We start from the raw sequence: 21849 nt of genomic DNA, 5'->3' as shown, positions 1-21849 counted from the left end.
TGCACCTAAATCACCCAAATTCCACCTGGCTTCGTGCTGGGTAGCAAATCCAGTTTTAAATTGCTGTAGTGTTCAGCTGATGGTTAGGAGATTCAGGAAAGCCCACCAGCTCAGAGCAGCCCCCAAACACACAGAGATTTTAAACTGCTTGAGCTGCTGTTTTCAAGAGATAAAATGGGAAAGAAATAATGGTCTTCAATATCACAACTGCTTTTTCAGAAAGGCAAACATTAAAACACCCATCTAGAGTCATGGCCTAGAAAAATGCCTAGATAATCTTTTGTGCCAGATTTTCTGCATGTTCTTCATGGAGGTGTAAGCCATTTCCAACAGTCTACCCACAAGGTCTGTATTTTGAGGACATTTTGCCTCACATGAACCATTTCTAGGCATTCTTTTCTATCAGACTTGAAGTTCTACTTACTTCCAAACTTAAATTCTATCCCTCTCTCAGCTCAAGTAGAAGTCAAAGTATAATTGTGCTAGCAAAACATGCAAATCACACTGACTGGGAAAGTGGAGCTGGGGGCAGGGTGGCACAGGGAGGGAAAGAGAAGTCCTACTGCTTCAGAAATGGGAAGGGAGAGACACTGCAACTGTGGGCTGGCACTGCCCTGTGCCTGGCTGGGACCTGTGCATTCCCACAAGAGCAGGCATTTTATTAGGAAGTGAGGAAAGGAAGAACAAAAGCATAAACAACAATCTTCAAGGTTTTTCTTTAGCTTCAAAACCCGTGTCTCACAGAGCACATTTCCTTCTTCAGATTTGATCCAGCCATTTTCCCCCTTCAGAGTCTTAAATGCTTTCCATATGTTTAACATTCTTCTAATGTATTTTCCATCTATATAATGCATTGTCTATTCTATTTCTATTCAGCCACTTTGTCTAATCAGCAGGACATTCTCTCTGATCCAATAACTAATTTGCCAGCATAAGGCTGGAACTCCTCTGTTATCTAGGAGTGCTCCTATTACTAAGAGTAATTTGCTAATATACTATAGGTAGCACTTCAGATACTGGTGTCCTTGCTTTTGCAATATTAATTACTAAGAATCATATTCCACAATGCTCTAGGTTACAGCTGCCCCAAAACATATGCTTATAATTTCCTCCTGGGTTGAAACTTCCCCAGCATAAATTATTTTCTTGTGATCCCAATCTGTGTAAGTGTTCTGGTGCCCAGGACAGTCTGAAGTATATTGGATTGCATTTGTTTCAATTTAGCAGTCCTTGTTGATTAATAGCTCTTAACTCATCTCCTCACACAATTTCCTCCAAGTATTCAGATAATCCATCTTCTTCTGCCAGTGTTAAATTAAAGCATCATCTTTCCTTTAGAGAATACCATGGAGAGGTTCCCACTCCCCAGAACTAATACAGAATTTCATAACTCTCTCCTAGGTGTCCTTACCCAAGCCATTCACAGCCTAATGAACTTCTGCTCCCAGATTGTTTTCCTTCAGGAGCTTTTCATCCTCCAGACCATTCTGTGCAGAATAGACACCTGGAGGTCCAAATAGGGAAATAAATTGTTTGCTCTGGTTTGGTTATTGGAACCAAAACAAGCAGAGGACAGCTCAGGCTCAGACAGCAGCAGGTGGCAGGGCATGGAAGTAATGTGGGAAGAACAGGACAATTCAAGCATGTCCTGCCACCCCTTGGCTGCCTTCCACACCCACAGCAATTCTGCAGCTCTTGTTACATGGGCTCTCCCCTTTGGAGCACATGGTCCTTGAACCACTACCTCCATGTTTCTGTACAATTTATCTGCTTTCTACATTTCACACAACGCCAGACAGGCTTCTTAACACAACCCCTCAGACAGCTACAGGCTGCTGGCTTTGGCCCCTTGAAGGCAGTCCAGAAATGCAATAAGGTTGTGTGATGTATCTTGAGAGGGGTCAGCGTGTGGGCTGAGCCAAACACCCATTACAGCAAATCTGTCACATCAGGCTCTGGGAAGTCACTGCTGGGCTGGCAGCAAGGCCTGGGCCATGCCAGGTGACTGGGAAGTCACAGGGTGCCAGCACCAGCTCTTGAGCTGCTGAGGTGGGACTGTATGAAATGCTGGCACCCTCATCTCTGACACACCTGAGTCAGGGAAAAGCACTGCAGGTAAGGATCACTGGAAAGAAGCGTCCATGTCCTCTGCTGAACCTTTCAGACTAAACTGCAAAATGTTTCTCCCCTGTTTCTTTTCTGATGTCTAAGAACTACAGAACTATGTTCTCACCCTCTGACTTATTCTGTGTAGGCACATAAATCAGCTCCAGATCAGGCTCTGCTTTCCAAAGCTCTTCACACAATAGCAGGCATTACTCAATAGCACTGTGGTGGATTTAACATGTAAAAATTAGACATGGGGAAAAGAACTACAATTAAGATTAGTGATGTGTGGCCCTAAAGTGAGAAATATTTTTGGGTCAAATGTGAAGGACAAAGTAAGCCAATAGAGTACTTATGAGCTCCCTCTTGAGGTCTGGGACTTGAACCTGAAGGTGGCTCAGTAGGCTGGTGAAATCAGAACACGAGAGCAACGCTTTTCTTTCCAGGTTTTTTTATGCAAGTTTCTTTTTTCCCCTCAGCTCCTCTTCAAGTACACTGGAATAGAAAGCATAACATGCTCTTAAATAATTTTCATAGTGTGTAATTTGGGAACTGTTTTAAATGCGAAAAATCTTAAAGAAGTACACTAGGACTGCTTCTGGGAGACTGTGAGCCTCCCCATGTTCTTTGACAGTTTGCAAAGAAAGACACAGGGCACTGCTGCTCTGGTCATCCCAAAGCACACCATAAATTACAGCTACTGTGGTGTCCATAGTTACCTTTTCCACTTATTTAGTCATCCTTCTTTCTGCTTGTTTTTCTTAGCATCATAAGCTCTATCTCCCATCACTACCTGTCAGATAGTATAATTTGAAAGTAGAATTTGGATATTTCCTCACCCATCTATCATCTTTGGAGAAGTATCTGTGGTAGATCTTGGCCAGAAATCCGGCTTGTTAGTCTTTTCCTAACACTAGCGCATACTTAAGCAACCAGCACTTCAACTATACAACCAGAGGAATTATCTTCTTGTCTCTCATGCCAGCTCAGTGCTGGGCTCCCCATTTCCACTAAAATTATCAAGACTTAGCAGCTACTATGTGCCTTCGAGAATTCCAGATTATCTGTGCACAGCTTATGAAGACAAAACACTAATAGGGCACTAATAGGGCAATAGTAATTGTCATGCTAGAACAAAGGAAAATCCCAGCATCTCGATTTGAGGCACCTTAGAGAAAAAACTCTGCTACCTTCTACACATATTATCATTCTCAGTAGCTTATAGAGAGCGAGTTGCTCCTGCACAGCGAGTGCTTACTAATTGTTACCAAAGCTGACTTCATTAATCGTTCTGCATAAATTCAGACAAATTACTGAAGTTCTAGAAAGAATTTAGCAGTGAGAAGGAAACAATTCCTCACATTAGTGACTCTACAATCTGTTCATCCTGCTGTGCTCATCAAACTTGACAGCCATTTTCAGAACCAGCGACTCATTTTAAGTTTGCATTTCAGGAAACTTTCCAATATAGAAACGCCAAAATAGAAGAGCATTCCCCTCCAAACAATGATGCCAAGAGTGCTGAAAATGGACTGTTTAAATTATTTAAAACCTTCTGCTTGGGTGGGGCTGAGGAGGGATGGCCCGATCTGTAGTTCCTCGGAGCATCAGTAGGTTGCAGCAGAGTGTTAAGTACAGCCTGGGACGAGGGTGTTCAAAGGGCAAGAGCATCGCAGGACACTGCTGTCACAAAATGTGACTGAAGCCAACACAGCGATGTCTTGGGAGATATGTGGGAGAATTTTGCTGAACAGACTTGAACCTTAAGAAGGTGGGCTTTAAATTATCATCCAGCTATTACTTGTGTTTTCTTAGGATGCCAGTGTTAGTCTTGGAGCCTCATCATCTGCCAGTGACATGAGGGATTGACATCACTGATTTGGGAAAGTAGTACCATCTCTGCAATTTGGATTGGATTTAGGAAGGGAGATGCTGCCTTTAGATGTTTTTCTCCATAGAACATTACAATGAAACCCAGCAATTTATGGGAGAAAGAAAATAGGAAAAATCAAAGCAACAGATTAATATGATACAGTAGTTGTACAAAAAGTAAATTTTGGCAAAGTAAAAACAACACAGTCTAGTACTGCAATAATAAAACCACCATACAGAATTGTTTGTCTCTTGATGATACATTTGGATATAAGAAAAAAGAGTACTTCAATCAAGGCTCCCAGCAGTTATTAGTGGGGTCTCTGTTCCCTTCAATTGTTCTCTTTCTCTAATTTGACTGTAAATAATAACTCCACAGCTGTGTCTTCTGTAACCAATTCCATCTCTCTAGGTTCCTATATTTAGCCTACGTACAAGCATGCGCAAAAAGTAACAAAGACACGAAGAATGCTGCTTAGCCTTTAGCAAAACCATACAAAAGAGCTAATGAAGCTCACTCTAATAAGCTTTACTGAATGACCAGCTGTAAACCTTCATTTGTATTCCACAACAGAAATATTCAGAGAATGTTACCCTTTCTCTAAAGGTATTGAGTTACTCCCTTTCCACAGTATCACACTTCAATGAGTAACAGAGATTCCTTGCAAACTGAAATCAATGCCACTGCCAGAAAGGGCACTGTGCAACTGGTCAAAGGATGCTTCTCCATACAAAGAAATTTCAGATAATAGAACTTCCACTTCTCTTTCTATGTTTAGCTAAACAGCAGGCTACCTGAAAAAATAAACATCACATAACTATGCTGGTACTGATAACAATATCTTTCTTTTCCCAATCTCCTCTTTGTCTGCATCATATCCTACACTAAACCCACCATTTCTGTGCTATCAATGAAGCCAGTAGCCGGTTATTCCAGTTGCAGGGGAATATGGCTTGGTGACTCATGCTTCTATACTGTCAAACTATGGACACTCTGGCTAACATCCCTTATAGTAACCTTGGTGCATCTCCTGTCCTAATGAACAAATGGTGTCCAGAGAAGCCATGTACTGTGCTCTCACAGCACATATAGCAGTTGCCACAATACACAGAGTAACACCACACAATTTCAGAAAGCTTTAAGCATTTGCCCATACAGAGTAACACCATACCTCATGAGAAGGCTTCAGGTTTCTGCCCATACAGAGGAAAATCACTTTAGAAGGCTGCAAGCATCTACCCTTCTTGTTCTTCAGCCCAGCCTTTTATCCCCTCCTGTTGATGCACTGCACGTGTGTGCCCTCTGTTCCCTTTGGTGGTTGGTCAGTGCCCCTGGGCTCTCCATGGCTCATTGCTGTCAGTGCTGCTCACAGCTGTAACCACTGGGGATGAGGCTCAGCTGAAGCCCCACTCCCAATCACTGCAAACTGTGCGCCTACACTGCGTTATTCACGAGTTTACACAGCAGTGTTACAGTGTTACTGACACTTGCCTAAAAGCAGGGCAAGTACAGAAAGATTCAAGTTCCTCTAAGGAGCAGATGAATTATGGCTGTCTACTGCCAGTACTGTCTTCTTCTGACAGAGCCTGGGACCAGAGCACACCAAAGGAATAAAGGTAGAGCTGGAGGCTGCTCTTCCAACCACCCCAGGGAGCAGCTGCCACATCCAGGCCTCAGCTGCCAATGCCCAAATGAAAATATTAATGCACATTTGTGCTGTAGCACAGAGGGCACACACACCAGAGTGAGCTACATTTGGTACCTGCAGCTGGCTGCCTTTATGGGTGCCAGCACAGCAAACTGAAGACAGTTGCGAGTGATGATACGACGTAAGACTGATGAGATGAAGTGAGCGCTGTGGAGGGCCACCAAAATGGGCAGAAGGCTGGTGCATTCCCCTCCTGCATGTTCTGGCACTGAATGGGGGCAGTTCTGTGGAGGCCCATAACTGCAGCATATTTGCACAGACCAACCTCGGTTGCTCAAGCTGGATCCCTTGTAAGGAAGTTGAGAATCTGAAGTTAATACCTTCTGTTTTCTAGTTATGGATTTGGCAGAGGACAACACTGGCCAGAGGACACTCTGTGCTTATTAAATACTGAGGCAACATAGGGAACATGAGGAACAAACCCTTTAAATAAGGCAGCTACATTTAGACAGTAGAAGATGTATTACTGTCCTCTACTTGGACTTATTTCAATTGTGCATAACAAGAGCTGGAAAAGAGCCTGGACATCCAGAGTAGAGAATATAAAATCCCTCCAAAATAACATACTTCTCTGGAAGCTTCATTAGCTTCTATAGAAAAAAGTATATGCTCTCGTCCAAAGAGGTTTCGAATAGTGGTTGCCTGGAAAGCACCAGTAAAGAAAAGTTTCCACCCACAAAAGTAACCTAGCAAGTACATATATATTGAGGGAAATATCTAACCACTCTCTTTTAAACCCAGAAAACACTTTCATTAGGCCTTCTGTGCTAACTGCTGCGAGAACTAAAGTGTAATTTCTGTTTCTGACTGAACATTTTTTCCCTGAAAATACAAGCTCTCCAAAAACTAGAATTTTCGCCTTGAAATAATATCCTAGTGGGGAGGAACATAAGAAAAGAAGGTTCATATCCCTTTCTATTTGTGTCAGTGTTCTGACTGTGAATTCACGCAGTTTCCCTTAGCATATAGAGGCTCTTGTGCCCATGGTGCAGTACTTGGCAGCAGAACACAATTAGGTTCAAGGTCAGATTAAATGGTTCATTTCCATACAGGAACAGGGCAAAACCTACTTTCCTCTGAGGAAGGTTTTTAGTGGTAAAAGCTTGCAGAGACAGAAAATGCATTTGAGAGGGAAATATCAGGCCTTTGTGAGTCATGGTGAAGCACATCTGGTTACCAGAATTTTAAGTTCATTGTATTTTTTGTAAAAGGAAGCTATAATATTAACAGTAGATTTTATAGAGTCTGCCTCTTTCCTGCTGGAACCATTTCATTTTGGGTAGATAATTAAATATTCACTGAGCCAAAGACCACTACAAAGAAAGAGAGAGTTGTGAGCAGGAAAACCAAGGCAGAAAACTTCATTTCGAAAGAACATGTTAAAGGAGTCAGTTTCACTTCCACGAAAAATTTTTACAGTATTTAATATATTTTTTTTTAACCAAAGAGTTAGCTTGGCTAGAAGGTTCTCATCTGAAAGATTTACATTCTTGAAACTCAATAACCACAAACAAGGTAAAGAAACTAGAGGAGCAGTATAAATTTAGTCTTGGTACAATACTCAGTTCTGGTTACCATAGCAGTGTCTGCATTATTTTTCTGGACTTAAGGTAGACAGAGAAGGATCAGCTAGCTTCTCTTTTATTTTATATAAGTCTCTAACAAAGCTATACTTGTTAACATGATTTCATTGTGAATGCTCCATACACAGCATTTCAAACTAAGAATAAAACTGTCTCCAATCCACAAGGTAATTTGAATACAATGTAAAGCTAAAAACCGCACTCCCTTGAATTACGAAGGGCAAAAAATAAAAATATTTTTAAAAAATTACTATAAGAGATGAAAAAACGTTATTCCATCTCTTTCAAAAATAAATGCTTTGTTAAAGATTTTGCATATTTTCAAATTGCATTGTTTCCCTTCATGAATATTCCAGTATGGGTCTCAAAGTCCTAGTATAGTGAATATGACAAGATGTTCACACACTTTTTATGGTAAGGAAGAATGCCAAGAATACAGCTGAAGAGGCCAGATTTGTAATATGGCAGAAACAGTCTGGGAATTCCTGATTTCTGTCTTATTTATTGGCAGTCAATACCAGATTTCCAGCAGAAAAGACCTTTCATCCAGAATTAAAACAGCCCTCCCGCAGCATCGTGCTGAGAACAATTTGGGGGCCTGTAGAGGCTATGGTAATTCCTCAAAGGCTCTTCAGACCTCTCAGAGAGACACAGGACAGTAACTCCAGAGGAAATCCTGCATGTTGGCAGGTAGAAAAGGGAAAATGAAAGTCAGATTCACAACAGTGTAGGTCAGAAGGGAGGTTCCAGAAACATAGGCCAGATATTTGGCATTAAAATACCAGGTAGGAAGAAGGGAGTAAAAAGCAGTGAACCACATTTCCCTCTTAGCTCCTAGAATCTTTTGGAGTTCCAGCAGTTCACTCCATTTACTCTGAAGTTTGCTCCCAGTAATAGCAATACCTGCCTTAGGATGCCCACTGTTGGAATGTGCCAAGTGCTCTGCAGAGCACAGCAATATCTCTGTAGCTGCTTTCAGAGCTGGTCAAGTACAGCCTGAGACACAGAAGAGCTTTGCCTTACACATGGGACAAGTTTCTGCAGCTGGAGCTCAAGTTTGTTGAGCCAAACCAACGGCTCTCTTCCCTTTGCCTGCATTCCTGTGAATTGCTTTGTGTGTAGAGAAAAAAACAAAACATTGGCAGTGAGTTAAGCTACACTCCTGCCATGTATGTACAGCTTTGTGTGCTTTTACAGGATGAACTAGAACTTATTGCAACAGGCCCACTCCAGGTTCAGAAAGATCAACAGATGCTCCTTTGTCTGGCACCAAATCCCTTCTCTGTCCCAGGCAGGATCAGTGTAATCTAAATCACTGCACTGAGCTCCTCTGGAGTGAGGGGCTCTCCCTCAAGAACCAGACAGTTCAGAGATCCTAAAGACCCAATCTCTGGATGGCCAAGGGACACCTCAGATTCCCCGCTGTTGTTTTCCTCTTGCAAGCCTAAGGCCTCCCTACAAATACATATTTCAAATCAAGCTTGAGGAGAAGTAGAACAGCAATTTAAATATTACATTACAGTGTTTGGACTCTGGAACACTGAAATAAATCAGAAATACCTTTAAGCAAAACAAAGCAAAAGAAGATGCTGAAGTCTTTCAATCACAGATAGCTTCTTACCCAGGTACTGGCACATTTTTTATTCCTCATCCTGCCTTGCCAGCAGCAGCAGGTCTATGGTTATTACATCTCCCTGCTTTCTGAGAGAAAATTATCTTTTGCCTTGACAGCTGAAAGAAATTTGATACAATTTAAAATATTTTAGATGTCCATATTATTTAGGAGTCCAATAAAAGAAAGTTAAAATAGTTAATTTGACTCAAAATTAGATGTTTTACTTATAAATTTAGAGCCTCATTTACCTACTGATATTACTTAATTCACACATTTAAATGACATCTCAAATATTAAAATCAAATCCTTTGTCAGCTCCAGAATGAAATATTAAGGCTTATGTCTTAGCATTCCCATTTTCTTTTCTTAAAGAAAACATTTACCAAAATGTAGGTTTGATTTCCCAGAAATTTTCAGACCTCTAACTATTTATTTAAAAGTTAGACCTGGTATGACAAAATGAACAAATTTTCATCATGTCATAAAAATGTGAACAGTTACAATCAGGCCAAACAAGAGAAAACAGAATGGGAAAAAGGAGTTTAATTTTACTGCTGATTTATCTCAATTCTTGAGTTTTCTTCCTTCTTACAAATCAATCAAGCAGTTAAATATGAGAAGCAGCAGCAGCAATGCACCTCGAGACAGCAAAGATGGTGTAGAGTTTGCAGACACGTTCCATGTCTGTAAATCTCAGCAACTACCTTGAAAACATGACCTGAATTTTAAAGTGATAAGGAAATAGGGGTGATGATCACAAAACAGTTGTAGTCTGTTAGTGAACATATTCCAGAGTTGTCCTTGGTTTCAGAAACAACATAAATTTCAGGCAATTTTTAAGCTGACAGGAAGATGATGTTTTTCTCCCAGCTCTAAGCCTTTTGTTCATGACAATTCAGATACTGTCTCTAGAAATTTAAGTTTATTAAATAATTTTAATAACATAATATTGCCCAGAACAGAACAAAACCTAACATAAGAATATCTAGTGAGGGCCCATCTGTTCAAGAAAAGAATCCTAATGAAGACTGGAAAAGGCAATTGCGCTTTTATTTTGTTTTTAGTTGCTCTTTTCATCTATTCATAAATTGCAAATGAGAGAACTGAAACTGTCAGTATATTACACTCATGTCCAAGACCTCCACAGTGAAGCATCCCACTTCTCCCTATGGGTCTTGACAGCTTTTAGGAAAACCCTCTTAGTATAATTCCCACACTAGCCCACTAATACTTTGCAATTTGGCTTCTGGCTCCCATCCCTGTCTCTCAGATGTCTTTGTCTGCTTGCCCACCTCAAAGACAGCACATTTTGTAACGCTAATTAGGACTGGACTGTTGCATTACAAAAATTGCATCTCCTCTAGGAGCTCTTCTATTCCCTAATAACCATTTGTTTAGCAGATTTTGACTGCCCAGCAGGAACACGTGGCCTTGGTTGGGGCTGGGGCTCTGAACTGAGACACTGTGAGGCATCAGTCTCTGTACAATAGTCCTGAAAAGCCCAACTGGAGACAATTTTGTCTCTCTAGAGTGTCTTTCACTAAAAGATCTTCTTTTCTCTTCTGCTCATTTAATGGAAATAAGGTTTCTACTCCTCATTAGAAGCAACATTTGCATTCAATTCATCCCCTGGTTTTTTTGTGTTGTTGCACCAAAACCAAGGGAAATACCAGAAGAATCCAGTGAGTATTTTAATGCCATAAGGACACAGAAAAAAGGGAAGATGACAAAGCAACAATTTTATACTACAGAAGCTCACTCTCAAGTTTTTCACATTAGCAATAACACCAAATCTTTGAGTCTAACAAAATACAGGTAGAGGAACAAGGAACAGCTGTAAAACTGTTGATTTGCAATTAAGAAGGAGGGTTCCCAACTCCAGTGGAACTGGTGGAGGGCACATCAGCTCCTGCATAATACCTGATCATCTGAAGCTATGCTGTGACCAGGTTTGGGAGCTGCAGCTGCCTGTTCTCCTTTATATACTTTATTTCTATTGCCCACTTAAACTACAAGCAGTGCCTGTCAGGAGATCACTTCCAGGAAGCTCTAAGGCCCAGCACATCGGATTCCAGTCTTGGTGAAATTTGATAGAGCTTGCTCTAACTCAGACTGCAATAATAACACACTAAGTTCACAAGGTTTTATGTTAATGAAATGGAAAAAAAATTATTTGCCTGTCTTGATTTCAGCCCATGGCTTTGCCTCAAGCTAAAATACACGCTAAGTGAGCTTGAACTAATAATGTCATCTCTGTGATTGCTAATGATTTAATTAAATGGCTATAGTTACATTCAAATAAATATCTGAATCTCATTTTCTGAAGTGCAAAAAACTATTTTAATTAAACCTGATTACAGAAGTCATCGAAGGAAGTATTCTCTTAGTACTTCTACAGTGAAATGGAATCCATTAATCACTTTGATCTTCACATTTGAAATACTACAAAAATAAGTGCCTGTAAAAGGAACTGTTGTCATGTTCTATAGAAATACATTGGTACAAAATCCTGTCTTAATGGGAAATTACAAATGGGAAATGAAAGGCTACTGAAGCTCAAAATTCAATAGCGCTGTTTCTTCAAAAATATATCACTCACTATGCAAGTGAAATTATTCAGGTTTTTTTCCCAGACAATGGTAGATTTTCAGTTTTAGAAGAAAATTAGGAATATTGTTGTGTTCTATGGTGGGGCTACATTTGCTGTGGGAGCCACCACACTAAATTTCCAAACAGCTGTGTTTGTCCTCAGCCAAAAAGTGGAATTAAAATAGTTTTCAGCATTCATATTTTTGATTTTTTAATAAGTAAAAAAAATCCATTCTAGTAGAACCTCAGATTCAAATAAACACACACCTCAAATTCAACAATACAAATTTTTTTCATATGTAACAGATTTTCAACATAAATAAATGCAACTGAAAATAAATTAATTTCTTTGACACATTGACCTAAATAGGCTTATTTCAGAAAGCAGAGGTTTCTCCCTGGACTGACATGCCTCAATGTATTAAAGTTACTAGAAAAACATAAGGCATGTGTTCTGGAACATTCAGTTCTGCTGTAGCTGCTGGACTCCTTTTACTGCCATTAGAGGGTCTATGGAAAATAAGGCTTGTAAGAATTTAGTACTAAACACTTCCAAGGTTGGCCAGTATAGATCTCTAGCTCCTGTATAGTCTCCTTCCTCCAGGATAATTCCTGGAGAGGAAGGCCTAGAGAGCTGAGTAGAATTACTATTAGTTGGGGGAAAAAAAAGATTTATTTAATTATATATAATGGGTAATTTCTGAACATCTTGCCCAAAGATATTTAAGTCTGGACTGCTGCAACCATGACCTGGCTGTATCCTGAGCTTTGTCATCACATCACCCTGTGGTTTCTATTCCCCTGTCATAACCTGCTTGCCTGAATTTTGAGTGCTCTTCCTGTGCTGTACAAGTTATGGTTTCCAATCTGGAAGATTCACATTCCCCCCATGTAACTAAAACAAAGATGCTTCTATTTCTTGAATTTTGCTAAAATTTTCTACAAAAATGTATTTCCACAGCTACAGACCATGGCTAGGTGCTAGATACTCACACTGCATCTTAAATGTGCACCACTAAAGGTACAGTCACTGTAAGCTCTTCACATTTTTAACAAGCTGCTGACAATCTTGGACAAGCTTAATTTTCTGCAGATCCAGCCAGTAGAATATTCTTTGAAAAAAAAAAAAATAAGGCTTTCTTACATGCTAAAAATTGAATCTGAGTTTTCAAACTTGTGGGGCGAGATCTCAGTCGATATAAATCCCTTCTGTTCCCCCCAGTCTAGACAATTCAATTTAGGCTGCCTAAGAATCCAGATGATGTCCTGCAGAAGGACTGATAGCTATCAGATGATGTCCTGCAGAAGGACTGATATGTTCCTACTATCGTTCCCTTGCTTTTTGTATCTCCCATTTGCAATCTACATTGCCATATTCCTTCCAACAATAAGATTCTGCTTTAATTTCCTGTACATTGCCTGCTACATCTGGATTATACATTGCAGCTATGAAAGCTAGAAAATATCTAATTAAAGAGATTAGTAAAGGAGACTTGTGATTACATCTTGAATACTGGTTTTGTGCCTTTTCTAGTCTAACTGGGTGTGGTGGCGCATTCCCCCCATGCTCCTCCCTCAGGCTGCTCTATGATCTCAGGAATCTTCCTTAGGCCTGTCCTTGGCTAATGGCCCCATGGCAGATAAACTCCCCCAGAGCTTATCAGGAACAGTGACAGCAGCAGGAACTTCTGCTGCCTAACCAAGGAAGGGGACAAGAGATAGGCAGTCATCCCTGGGCAGCCTTGGAACATGACTTGCCTGAACCACAGCCCAAGGAGAACAATACTGTTGTTATTGGACTTTTGAAAAATTCCAATAATTACTGTAATGGGTTACAGCCAGGCTGGACATTGAGTGATGGCTAATGCCAATCACCCTGCACCCTCACAAGCAGTGGTGCTGAGTGAGGCCCTTGGGGCTCCCTGGGGTCACGGGGGGCTGTGGCAGCATGTCCCCAAGTGGGGCAGCTCAGCTCACCAGCTGTCACCTTTGCCATACTCGAGGGCCACCCTGAAATCTGGCAAAGGGCCTGAGCTGTGATCCTCGTGGTGGAGGCTCACCCCTTGTCTGCTGAGAAATGCAAAGGAATCCCAAGTGTTCCACTGAATGTGAGGGGAATTTCAGCAGGCACCTCTGACATCTGCACATGCACACCCAGTGCTGGTGGGTGTGCAGGTGTGAACTGACTGAAATACTGCATAGCAAGCAGGGTAGGAATGCTGCCATCTCAGATCTAGAGCTACTGCTGTGCTTATAGCAAATCCTATTGGATCAGCCATTGATTCTGGGCTGGTAAATGCTTTTGATCTAAACTGTTGACCAAGTTGGAGGCTAAGTTTGGGCTCAGCCTTGCTTAGGCTCCATCAGGAGCATAGAAAGCAAAGGGGACTATTCTGAACCTTATGACCCAATGTGAGGGTCTCCCTCACCTGATTGCATCCTCAACCTTTTTGTTCCTACCCCTCTGCATCCTTACTCTGTTGTGTTCCCTGTCTCTGAAAATCATTCTAAACACATTCTAATCTGAATTTCCTTTGCATGCTTCATCCATGCAGTAATAGAGTGAATTGTGCTGTCAAACTTCATTATGTTATATTTCCACAAATTTCTATTAAACCCGCTTTTGCTAATAGCTTTGATGATGATGCTTTAAGCAACCTAAACCACTCATTTGTGACACTAGACCCCATTGATAACACTCTGGCAAATATTTAAACCTTTCCAAGTACCTAGTTAATATTTATACTAGACAACACATTGTAATCAGACAATTAAAATCCAAAAAGGGAAAAGACTCACTGACAAACACAATCAAACCTCTCTAGACATAGATCTCCTTTATGTCTCCTCTACTGACATCACCAAGTGAAGCTGACAGAAATAATAGCACACTAAAATCACATAATTTTTAATCTCATTTTAGGAATTTTATGTAATCTTCTGGCTGCTATGCATTGAAATAAGAAATGATAAGAAACAGCACCAACCAAGGCACCCTCTTACAGACAGCATTTTACTGACAAGCTATTTTAACCTTTTCCTGCATTTCTCTACTACTCTGTTGCCAGCTGTCAGAATACATGGCAGAAGATGCATCTAAACATTCCAGGGCCCTTTGCTGACATTTCCATTATCCTGAATCTCCTCTTGACTAAAGTTGATGAGCCACTTCACCTCCATTCAACTCAAACTTTAACTTCTGACACTGCTGGAATTCTGAAATTTTTTTCTCTTGTCCATGCTGTGCCTTTACATGGAATCTTGTTAATTAAATTATCTCAATTAAAAAAAAAAAGTTTTAAAAATTGCAGGTTTGGCCCTTCCCACCACAGACTGAAAAGCCATATGATGTTTATTAGCATGCAGCATGTGTTACTTTGAGTTGGCTGGGAGGTTGATGGGGTTGACTTGAATGCCATGCTGGTACTCACACTGGCAGATCTCCAGCTCCTCTTTGCCACCTGCAAGCCACATCCTCCCTCAAAGAGATTGCTCATTTCACCATTGCCTGCAGCAACACCAGCTTCTGAACAAACTCCTGTTTTCCCTTAATTTTCAGGTATAGAAAGTGCTCAAACACAAAAGTAAGGCCTTTTGTAGAGCTTTCCAGATAAATGACTGTGAGCTATTGAAAAATTTACCCTTCCTTTGATTCAGTGCAGTCTCTTTGTCTTTTTTTAACAAGTCAGTTTTGAATTTACTTTTAACCATATTTCAGTACAAGTATGGCTATAGGTCTTCAGTCAGCCTACACAGGAGAGTCAGTGCTTCATTGTGAATTGTGGGTTTAAGTTCTTTAAGAAAATTTTGAATTTACTGAATGATACAGATTCAAGGTCAGCCAAAGTGATTGGAAAATTGAATTTGTTGAACTGTTTTGAAATTAATGGGGAGAAGGAATATGAAAAACATTTAGGAAATAAAATTAATGACTATATCACAGCATAGTCTGAAAAGCTTTCACAGAGATAATAGAGAATATTCCAAACTAATTCTAAGACTGATATTTTAATGGTTTTCTGTTGCTTATCACATGATTTCAGTTCTAAAAGACATCTGTTGCAAATTACTAAAATGGCAGTTCAGCTAGAGATGCTGCATTACTGCTTTGCAAGATTTTTTGTGACTGATAAATTCTTCCTCTTAGAAGACAGTGGAATAACCTCTATAATTCAATTAGCCTTTACAAAATAGGTGCCTGAAATTAGAAAGAGCTACCTGAATCTCAAGTTTAAGCAACCCTTTATAGGCTAGCACTGCACTATCAGGTTAGTTTAACAAGCAATTATAATTATTGGGAGACCACTGTCTCTATTAAAAGATCAGGGAAGAACCACTACAGCTCCAGCTATGAATAGAACTGGACATTTAATGAAATGTGTCTACCCAGTGTTCTTTTCCCTTTTTAACAAACTCATTTTAGAATTAGAAAGCAGGACAGCAGTGCACTCAGAGATATTCCAGGGAGAAAGATGACTGGTTTTTGCTAAGCTTATATATTTTTGAAATCTGACAGTACAATTAACAACCTCTAGGAGTAAAAGTACAAAAAATTTAAAAATTATTATTAAAATTATTTATGTACAGCACAACTTAAATTTTAAAAAATTGTGACTAAGTTGATTATTCATTCTGTGTTTGAACACTCAGGTAATCTGAAAAGGTGGAAAGCTCCCAGCAGCAGTAATTTACATATCTCCCTGAAATCTATTGTTTCTAATTTTAGACTCACAAATGCAGAAGTGCTATACCCTTCCAGAAATTATGTGTGCTGCAGAAGCCTTGGCCATTTCAAATCTTTAGAGGAAGAACTCCAACACTGAGATTCCTGTCTGCAGCAAACCAGAACTCTGGCAAGGCCCTGTAGCTGAATAACCATGATTCTTAATTAGTATTTACACAAAGGTTCTTAGAATTCCTTCTCAGATCTGAGTCTTTAATCAAATATAAAGGAAACAAGCATAAATTCTCTGAGGAAAATGAATGATTTACTGTATCAAATTATGTGAGAGGAAAGTTAATTCATCCCTGGAATACAGTGATATATCTTTGGTGGAACTCACCACTTCCAAATGAGCAGGCAGAAACAGAAAGGATTGAAGAATATGAGAGACAGAGGGCTGGAACCATTTGTTATCCTAAGTCAATAAAAAATAAAATTTATCTGTGGTCCATATCTAAGGCTAGGCTTAACTCCCTTGAAATGAAGAGGAAGGGATTACACATTTGGGTGCAGATTTCTATATCCCAGATTAAAGGCAAGTTACTTTTCAATAAAGCATATTCTGTAGCAAGGGCCAGTTTCCCATTTTCACTATGATCCCTTTGCTAATATGCATGTTAGGAAGGATGAAGAATTGTACTGGTTTCTCACATGGTGGAAAGAATTCTTTTCTTATTTGAAATAAGTAAAATATTTATGGCTTGTTTGATTGTAGTTTTCTTGGTGAAGTAGCCATAGCAGATGGTTTGCTACTACCACTTTTACACACAGATATTTTTAAAATCAGCTCTGGCTTCAGCAGGAGCTGCAGGACACAGCATCTTAATGCTCATGGTGAGAGCCACCATGGGAGAGGACCCCCAGGGTCCATCAGCAGACAGAGAGGGCAGCAGGGATCAGGCAGAACAGCCACGGCTGTGGGCTGGGGTCTGAGCTCTCTGGGGCACCAGCAGACACCCCCAGGCTGCTGCCCTGAGCCCAGCACACCTCAGCAGGCTGCTGACCTGGAGTGAGGGGTCAGCTCTGACTCCAGCCCAGCTGGGAAATCACAGTCCTGCTGCAGAGCTGCAGTTTGCCATGGACGTGCACATATACACAGAAGAGAAGGAAAGTTCCAGCTACAGAAATGGTAAAAAAAGAAATGTCTTTTATGCACAAGTTTTAAATGACATGTGCAAATGTTTTTAATCAGGCTAACTGAATGAACTTGCTATATATTCTCTTGGAAGGATGCTTTTAAAGTAATCTAATAGTGTAAAATAATGTTCAGCTTTCCTGAACAAAACTAATCTAAAATCTGCCAAATATGTCACTCAATAAGCACTTTGTGGAGCCTATAAATGGGCTTATTAAAAATAAAAAAATCTCTTATTTTGAGCCAGTAGTATAAATTCCAGGCTGAATTCAAGAACAAATATAAGAAACAAATCAAATTTTTCTTTTAGCTATCTTCATATACTTAGTGATGATAGAATAAATTGTCATTCAATCTAAATTCAGCAATTATGTAATGAGAGACAAAAAAAGCCCTCAGCAAAAACTAAAACCTGCAGTAGATCTGTGCAGACCTTGAATTAAGCCTCTGCACTTCATGCTGGAACAGATTCATAAATGTTTCCATGTTCTGATCTGCTGGTAGAACTATGGACTAAGTGTTGAAGATTAGATTTAAAAAAAATTGAAATTCTCTAATTGTTTACCAAGTTAATGGATATTTATAGCTTAATGCTGCCCCGAATTAATTTAAGCCCAACCAAAGTGAAATACAAATTTTACTGAAGTGTATACTGACTTGAAGCGTAAACTTGTGACAAATGCCACCTCATACTTAAAACAATGCTAGACAGAAAAGTCTCAGTGTAACCTTTCCACAGTTACACTACTGTTAACAATTGCAGCTGATCCTAACATAAGCTTTCTACACCTGGGTAGAATTTTCCCACCATCAAGTCAGTTTCCCAAAGAAACATTACTTTGGGGTAGACAAGCATTAAAGACTAAATCAGGCTGGGAACAGTCATTCTAAGCTGGACACATGGGAATGAAATGTCTGGTCACACCAGACAGGAATTACTGTGGCAGAATGCAAAAGGAGGTGGCAGAAGCAGAGGACTCCAAAGGAGTATGGCATAAATGAAAATAGAATGGCAAAGATGAAAATAGAACACCCTGGTGTGTCCTCAAGGATGGGGCTGGGGAGAAAGGTGGAGGGTGATTCAGTTGAGCAATGTTTTTCTCTTCTGATCAAAATATGAAAAAGAATGAACCACAAAGTTTAACAGATCCCTTTTTTCCATGACTGAGTTACAACATGCTCCTTTCTGCTTTGTCTTTCACTTCTCCCCAGTGCTTTAAATGACCTACTAACTCAGGTTTAGATCTACTGGGAAGGCTGGATAAAATAATATCTCTGCACAACAACTTTTTCTCTTCTCTTGTTACAAAAGCAGAAATGATAAAACCTATCTTCATATTTGAAACCATACTATAATGAAAATGCTACATTAATTAACAAGGGTGTCCTTTCATTTGTAAATAAAATCAATTAAAAATTACTGAACAACACAGAATACAACTGCAAGATGCTTTTCTTGCTTGAAGTGATTGACTTGTTTGATGGATTTTTTTTCTGCCTTAACTAAGGCAAAATTATAGTTTGTGATGCATTGCAATATTTTGCATATTGCTTTGAAAAAAAGAAAGCCTTAAGGAATTGCATGACATAGTGTTATCTGAGGATTTTCTTTTTGTTTCTTGTATAGGAAAAGAGCTAGGCTGCCATCCAGTTATCTATCAACAGGATTCCTTGCAGATTTAACATCTGGTGTATAGAAGAATCACAATTTTGTGCATATTATGTTAAGAGCTTTTGTTTAGGATCATCTTATATTTGCAGACACAGAACTGTTCCACACGTACACTAAGAAACACACCTTACCTAACCTGTGTTTTAAAATTACTATTATTAAATTCTATGAAAAAATATTGTCCTTTACCACCCAAAGGAATACGATCACAGTGAACAAATTTGCATCTGCTGTTGCTCTATGTTAGCAGAGCCAAACAAAAGAAGAAAGCATTAATATTCATTTGTTTTTATTTAGCTCAGAAAAGAGTCTGACATTGTTAAAGAAAGAGATGCTGGGCTAATGAAATCCATAAATAGATTTGATGACATGTGGGAGGAAATCAGCTGGAGCAGTAAGTGAGGAAAAAAGAATGTGGTTCTTGAATTTTTCACAGATGAGAAAATCCCATCTGATATTAGGAAACAAGTCTGTGTACTTGCTTTTTTATTCAATTTTTTTTGGTAAGAAAAATGTAGCATATGTTTATAATGACAAGAGATAAACTTAGTTTGCTTCTGTAAAAATGGTAGCAGTGCACTGTATTTCTGTGCATTAAAACTTGCAGTACCAGCATAATTCATTTGTTTACCTGATAGTTACTGCCACGGTATAAAAGTCACTCTGGAAACTCACAGTAGGTTCTCATTGTTTTTTGTATGTCCAAGCAGGGTCCTTTGTGACATTTGGGGATTTAAGTTTTTTGTTTCACTTTTCTGGCTCTTACTCCAGAGCCATTCACATCCAAGATCACTAGAACCATGCAGGCAGAAAATGTTACAATATCCAGATTTTCTTCTTGGTCTAGACCCCATACAAATTTTCTCAATACTTTATGATTATATGCATGACATCTGGCCTGTAATGCCTTTATATTTCTAGGATTTAGTTGTCAGGCAGTTTGAATGATTATTTCCTGGTCTCTTGCAGCACTCAATTAAGTTTCATCCTTGACAACCTTTGAAAAGTTGCTCTGCTCTGCCTGAACAGAAACTTCACAATCTCAGACTCCATTAGAATTCTCTTGCTGAGAGACTCAGTGGTGTCCTGCACAGTTTTCACTTCAGCTTAATACAGCTGGAAAGCAGCCAGTTAACTTGAAAACCACATTTCACTATTTCCGTTTCTTTATGGTCCCTGGCTGCAGGATTAGCCTCCAGCACCAAAGCAAAAGACTGCAGTGCTTTATTTCTAGGAAGACAGTAATAGTGATACTAAATTAACTTAATAATGAAAAATAACTTTAAGGCTAAAAAAATACCATGTAAATTTTCAAATTTATGATGGGTTTTAATCTGGTCAGACACCAATTCAGTCACATCTAACTTTTCCTTTTCTCACATTTTCCCTTCCCTTCAGGTACCAGTATATATCACCAATCCTTTTAAAGTTAGAAAAAAATAGGTAAAATAAGGAAAATTAATGTTAAAATTGAAATATTCACTATCATTTTTTCAGTCATTTAGAAGCATTCAGTCAACTTCCACTCAGAATAGTTTTGGTACCAAAATCTTTCCCAAATAATACACATAGACCTTTAAAGACTATCCAGAACTTCCTCTGCTTATGCCAACCTTGCTGGATGAGAGGCAGATTTGAAGTGTTAGGATTTCTGTATCAAAATTCATGTCTCTACAACTTCAGCACACAAATCCAGTAAGTTTGGCATTGGAAATTTTTCCAAAAGGGTCTGAGGCTTCAACCTGTGCAGTCTGAGAGTTTTGTGACTTTTGATAGATGGACAATACACTGTTCATGCTAATGAGAGCAGTTTCATATAAAACACCAACATTTCTAGAAGTAATTTACAGGACAATTCTTCCATAAAGTTTGCCTCCACTAATTAAATAATTAAAGACTGTTTTAAAAATGGATCTGGAGGAGATTCAAAGCTTGACAAAGTTAAACCAAAGCTGCTTTTTCTGTCAGTTCTGACTCAAGTCAGCCTCTGCCTAAGCAGGGGACTGCCAGGGGATTCATGTTCTGACTGCAGGGGAACAGAGCTTGCATGAGACCAGTCAGGATTAACATCAACATATCCCACACAAATGGATCAGGAACCTAAGGGGAGGAAACACTAGGAGTGACTTGGACCTGCAAACACATCAGTGAATATCATTCACCCTTTACTAAAGACACAGAGTACAGGATCCTGTTGCCATCAGAGTTGCAGATAACAACTATCTTCTACTTATAATTCAGATATTTTGACTATCACTGATATAATTTTCATTTACCTTTGCACACATACAAAGAAAAAAACACTTGCTAGAGCAAATGCTCTAAGGTTTCAATAGAGAGCTACAGGGGTGTAATAAAGGAGAAAAAGCTAAGCCTTCGGAAAATTATTTTCCACAAAGGTACCTTAAAGTCCTTGGCTGAGCTAGCACACATTTGTTTTTCTGGAAAGAGCACATACACTATTGTACCTGATTACTTTTCCAGATTTATTGGCTTTGGTCTACTTACAAAATTATCATCAGCTCTCTAATGCCAATAACTGGAAGAGAGTTTCTAGATATTTCATGTCAGGGATAAGGCCTTGACTTTCCTCTAAAGCATTCCAAGGGTTTTCCCAGTATTTAGGCTTTCATGACCTGTTCTTTCTATCAGCCTCAGAGCAGAGGGAAGAGTAGTGGAGTAGTGATGGTAGTAAAGAGACTTCTGAAAAAAAATCACCAGCCCCATCATTGTATTCCTTGCATACTGGTCAGCAATCCTCTCAGGGCAGAAAAGACAGCTGTATCTCCCTGTAAAACCAGAGAGCCCAAACATAAATGATCTGAATGGAAGGGATGTAAGAAAC

This window comes from Camarhynchus parvulus, chromosome 9 (genome assembly GCF_901933205.1).
Source record: "Camarhynchus parvulus chromosome 9, STF_HiC, whole genome shotgun sequence".
NCBI classification, from domain to species: domain Eukaryota; kingdom Metazoa; phylum Chordata; class Aves; order Passeriformes; family Thraupidae; genus Camarhynchus; species Camarhynchus parvulus.
The sequence above is the reverse complement of the archived record's forward strand: the minus strand, read 5'-3'. Positions refer to the sequence as shown.